Raw genomic sequence first — 6,323 nt, 5'->3', positions numbered from 1 at the left:
GGCCAAATCCCTGCCAGCATTTGTTGTTATTAGTTTTCTTAATTATAGCCATTCTTACTGGGGTAACATGGAATTTCAGTGTGGTTTTGATTTCCAGTTCTTTATGGCTAGAGAAGTGGAGCATTTTTTCATGTGTCTATTGGCCATACTTATTTCCTCTTCAGAGAAGTCTGTAAGTCTTTAGCCCACTTGTTAATGGGGTGGTTATTTCTTTGAGAGATTCATTTTTAGGGGATTTAAGTTTTTGAGCTTTAAATATATTTTAGATATGAGGCACTTGTCTGTTATATAGCCAGTGAGGATCTTTCAATCTGTGGGCTTTCTATTTATCTTGCTAGCTATGTCCTTTGCAATGCAGAAGCTCTGTAGTTGAATGCAATCCCATTTATCTAAACTTTATTTTATTTGTTGTGTTTCTTGGTCTTTATTAATAAAGTTTCGACCTATGCCAAGGAGCCCTAGTGTTTCTCCTATACCTTCCTGTAATGTTTTCAGGGTATCTGCTTTTACCTTGAGGACTTTGATCCATTTGGAATTGATTCTGGTGCAGGGTGACATATAAGAATCTAACTTTAGTTTTCTACATATGTTTAGCCAATTCTGTCAGCACCTTTTGTTGAAAAGGCTGTCTTTCTTCCATCCTATTTTATTAGCTCCCTTATCAAATGTTAGGTGGCCATAGATCCATGGGTTCATTTCTGGGTCTTCAGTTCTATTCCATTCAAACCAACAAAATGTAATATAATGTATTTAAATTTAAATAAATTTATCAATGGTAGGCTTTCTCAAAAACCGAATAAAGTTGGATAAATTTTACTTTGAACAGGCAAGGGAAATTTCTCTATTTCACTCCATTTCTATGTCATTGTGTCTCAGCATTTTTTAGTATTTTTCTTTTTTGTGAAAATCAAGACGTAATTGGTCACTATCCTTGTTTTGAATACTTTATCAGTGAAGCCAAATTTGTGATGAAGAAAGGATTGAGTAGTTTCCATTTGTGATTTCTCACTGCATACCATGACCAGCCAGATGCCTAGATATTTTCTACAAAGGTTCAAAGGATCTCAGTGCATATAAAGCAACATTACACCAAAAACACCAAAAGTAGTTTAGCATATCACTCAAATTGATAGAAAATTGACACAAGGAACACAGACAAAATGGTAAATCATAATACAGAATTTAGCAAAGAGATAAATAATATTTTTTTCCTTAAGGCATTCTTAAAGACCCAAATATTCACTTTAAATATAAATTAACATCTACGGGAACTATCCCTTATCTGTGAAATAAATATTTGAAGAAGCTTAAACTTAGGTTCACTTTTCTCTGAATCACTGATTACTTTAACTTCTCCAGAGAATCAAGATTGAGAACCAACCAGGAGGAAAACAATGTATATATGTGTGATGTATGTACGTAAGTATGTATGCATGCATGCATGCATGCATGCATGTATAATTTAAAGAACTGGCTATGTGATTAGGATAGCAAGTCTGAAATCTGTGAGGGTGGAACTTCAGGCTGGAAACATACACACAGGAACGGATGATGCCTTCTTGAATCATAATTCATAGAACACTGACGTAAGAAGTTGAAAGACACATATGTATACACACACATCCATGAACCTACAATGGAAGATTTTCCATATTTATGGATTTAAAGAATTAGTATTGTATTGTATTAGTAGTAGTATGAAGTATTATTATTGTATTAGTATTGTATCTGTACTGGTCATATGTACATAGCTTTTGACCTTTTCTACTTGTCCCAGACATATACTAATCATTGCAAATAAGGGAAACCATCGAACTTATGTTTCTTTGGGCCTGGCTTACTTAACATATTTTTTTCCACGTCTTTCCATTTCCTAACAAATAGGGCAATGCCATTCTTCCTGAAGGAGGCATGGAATTTCACAGTGTGTGTGTTTGTGTTTGTGTGTGTGTGTGTGTGTGTGTGTGTGTGTACCACATTTTCTTCTTTTTAAATAAGTTTTTAATTGTGAAAATACCATACAGAGGGGTTACAATTACATGAGCAAGGTAATGAGTACATTTCTAATCAAGCATTGTTGCCTCCTCCTTTGATTTTCCCCTACCATCCCTGCCCTCCCATCTCCACGACTACACTCCCCGCCCCAACCCACCTGTATCCCTATTTAAACCATTTGTTTTTCTCTTCCCCTCCACAAATTATACCAAAATTAAATACAGTGAAAACAGAGGTTATACCGTGTGAGAGGGACATAAAAAGCAACAAAACAATCACCTTCTAAATATGTTAGAAACAATATCAAGAAACCACTTGTGTCCTTGTGTTGGGGTTCATTTTGCCTAACATCATCTTATCTGACCTTTTCTGCTTTTCTCAGACATATACTAGTTATTGCAAATAAGGGAAACCATGGGACCTATGTTTCTTTGGGCTTGGCTTACTTCACTTAATATAATTTATTCCAAATCTTTCCATTTCCTAATAAATGGGGCAATTCCATTCTTTCTGATGGAGGCATAAAATTCCATTGTGCATAAACGCCACATTTTCTTGATCCATTCATCTACTAAGGGGCATGTAGGTTGGTTCCATACCTTAACTATGGTAAATCATGTTGCAATAAACATAGTCGTGCTGGTAGCTTTAGTATGCTCTTGGTTTGTGATCATTTGGGTAAATGCCCAAAAGTGGGATTGCTGGGTCATAAGGGGAGCTCTATGTGGAGACTTTTGAGGAACCTCCGTACTGCTTTCCAAAGTTGTTGAACAAGTTTACACTCCCATCAACAATGCAATAGGGTTCCCTTCTGTCCACATCCCCTCCACCACCTGTTGTTATTAGAGTTCTTGATTATAGCCATTCTAACTGGGATGAAGTGCAATCTCAATGTTGTTTTGATTTGCATTTCTTTTATGGCTAGAGAGGTTGAACATTTCTTCATGTATCTATTGGCCATTCTTATTTCCTCTTCAGCGAAGGTTCTCTTTAAGTCTTTGGCCCACTTATTTATCAGGCAGATGTTTCTTTGAGGATATGTTGTTGGGGGATTTAATTTTTTGAGTTCCAAGTATATTTTAGATATGAGACCCTTGTCTGTTCTATGGCTAGTGAAGATCTTCTCCCAATCCGTGGGCTTTCTATTGATCTTTCTAGCTATGATCTTTGCCATGCAGAAGCTCTGCAGCTTCATACAATCTCATTTGTCCAACCTTTCTTTGATTTGGTTGTGTTTCTGGGTCTCTATTAAAGAAAATTTCGGCCTGTGCCAAGGAGACCTAGGGTTTCTCCTATTCCTTCCTGTAATGTTTTCAGAGTGTCTGCTTTGATGCCATGGTCTTTGATCCAGCTATGTACATATGACCAGATAAGATGAAGTTAAGAGAAATGAACCCCAAGATAGGGACACAAGAGTTTTTTTCTTTCTTGCAATTGTTTCTAACGTATTTATAAGATACCATGTGATTTTTTTGGTTGCTTTGTATGTTCCTCCCCCATGGTATAACCCCTGTTTTCACTGTATTTGATGTTGGTATAATTTGGGGAGGGTAATGGAAAAAACAAAATGTTTAAATGGGGATATAAGTTGACTCATTGCAACAATGAGACATACAAGATACTATGTTGAAAAATGGACTTTACAATTTAGGCTGGTGTGGGGAGAGTATAGTTGTGGAGGTGGAGAGGAAAGGGATGGTAGGGGAAAAACAGAGAAAGCAACAATGCTTGATAAGAAATGTACTCATTATCTTGTTCATGTAACTGTAATCCCTCTGTACAGTATTTCCACAATAAAAAATATTAAAATATCTATACTAAAGAAACTGATCTACAAGTATAGATCAAATGCAATCTGTAATAAAATATCAATGGCATTCTTTATAGCCCTAGAAAAATTGATCCTTAAATTCTTATGAGCACAGAAGCCCATGAATCACCAAAACCAAAAATAATCCTAAAAACAAAGGAGTGGTTTTGAGGCAGCAAAATATCTGATTAAAAATATATTACACTGACATAATAACTAAAGAAACATGGTAATGGCATGATAATAAATATATAAACCAATGACACAGGATAAAGACTCTAGAAGTAAACCTATTCAATTATAGCCAACTGATTCTCACAAAAGGTACCTTATAACATACATTGGAAAACAAAAGTTTCTTCAAGAAATTATGATGGGAAAAACATTTACACACACCTGATTGAAACATAGCTATATTTCTCACCCTGTACAATAAAAGAAAACTAAATTAAAAAACCCAAATTTATCAAAGACATAAACTACTATAAGAAAACATGGGTTAAATCCCTCAAGATAGCAGGACAGGCAAAGGCTATCAGGATAAGTCCAAGAAAGCACAGGAAACAAAAGCAAACACTGACAAATGGAATAACACTAAACAAAATCATACCTGCACAGTAAAGGAAACAATTTGTTGAGTGAGGAAGTAATATATCTAGTAAATATTGTATCTGCCCAGGAAGAATGGCTACTATCAAAAATACAGAAGAAAAGGCAACTGTTGAACATTCTTCATGGTAATATACATTAGTATAACCATTATAAAAAATCAGCATATAGGTTCCTCAGAAAATTAAAAAAAGACCTACCAAAATAATATATCACTCTCTGTTCTGGGTTAGGTGATATCTAAAACTAACAAAATGAATACGTCAAGGAGACATAGTTATTGCTGTATTATCTACAATAAATAAGAAATAGGAATAACTAACTGATGAAAGAATCAAGAAAATGTGGTATCCAAACATTATGGAATTGAATTCAGCCATAAAACTAAACTCATCATATTTTACCTCATGGATAGAGTTAGAAATTAATACCTTAAACGAAATAAGGAAGATATAGATAGTTTCACAGAATGTCATTCATATGAGGAATGTATAAAGATCTTACAGAAGTTGGGATTCAAAAGGTGATTACCAGAGGATATGGAAAGTATGGGGTATGGAAGAATAGAGGCTGATCAGTGAGTGATAAGTTAGGTATAGGAAGACAGACTACTGTATAGTAAGGTCAATATAGATTATAATAATGGGCTATACATTTCAGAAAGCAAGAAGAAAAATTTGAATACTTTCAATGATAAATCATAAATATCTGAGGAGATAGATATTTGCCATGACTTAAACATTACTATATGCACAAATACAAAAGAAACATCACATAATACTCCAATAGAACTTTTTATGCATCAGTTAAAATTTTGTAAATGGAATTAAAATATGTATAAGCAATATGAAATCAAGGCTAAGGTTAAACAAGGGCACTGAAAACTTGGGGTGATGGTTCAGACTACATAAATCAGGTAACCTCATGAAAACTTGTCCTGTGGCTCTCTGAAAATGAAAACACTTTTAGAGAAGAGGTCAAGTAAATACATGCAAAAACATATGCGTGGAAGCAAAAAGAAAGGTTGGAGGGCAGAGAGGGCAAGCCGGCTTTTGTGCATTGACTCAGGAACTGGAGAAGGTGTGGTAAAGTTGCACAGAGTAATAACTGGAGTGCCTGCGAAGGAAATTCTAAGTAAAGCAGCCCAGACGGGGCATTTGACAATACTATCTGGCATAAATGATGTGATAGAGTAGACAGGGATTGTAGCTTCACCTTGTTAGGATCAGCATAATGTTTAACATCACCAAACCCTACTTAATTCACCCAGTTTCCACAAATCTGCAATAGCATGTACTTTCCCAGCACACACCCCATCACCTTAAGAAGCTGTGCTTATTGCACATATCATCCAGCCTCAACAATTGAAATTCAGTTTTCCCAGACACTGATTGATGCCGGATTCTGGCCACAAGCCAGAGCTTAGCTAAGCAGTCCACAAGCAGCACTCACTCTACCTTGTGCTCCTTGTCCGCAACCCTCTTCAGCTGTCAATACCAGATGGCTCTAAGTGAGTCTCAAGTGTGCCCAGAGACAAGTGTCACAGTGGCTCTTGTGGTAGAGAAGCAATAGCGGTAGAAAAATGAAGCAATGATGAAGGGAAGACCTATGAAACACTGTAGGAAAAGGGGGATAAAAAAATCAGAACTGTAAGGTTGCTGTGCAGAGGAAGAGAGAATCATGACAGAAAAGAAGCAATGGAAAGGACAGGGACATACAAGAAGCATGTCAAGAGAAAGAAAAAGTACTGAGGGGTCAGAAGAGAACGAAATGTGATTCGATGAAAAAAAAGGAGATTGAAGCCATGCAACAAAATCAAAGCAAAACAATCAAGGAAAAGAACACAAGAAGTATGTGGGTTGGGGGAGACCTTAGGTTCAATCCCCAACATGGAAAGTAAAATAAAAGC

This window comes from Dipodomys merriami, unplaced genomic scaffold, assembly GCF_024711535.1.
Source record: "Dipodomys merriami isolate MVZ:Mamm:240054 unplaced genomic scaffold, mDipMer1.0.p SCAF_112, whole genome shotgun sequence".
Classification (NCBI taxonomy): Eukaryota; Metazoa; Chordata; class Mammalia; order Rodentia; family Heteromyidae; genus Dipodomys; species Dipodomys merriami.
Note: the sequence above shows the minus strand (reverse complement) of the source record.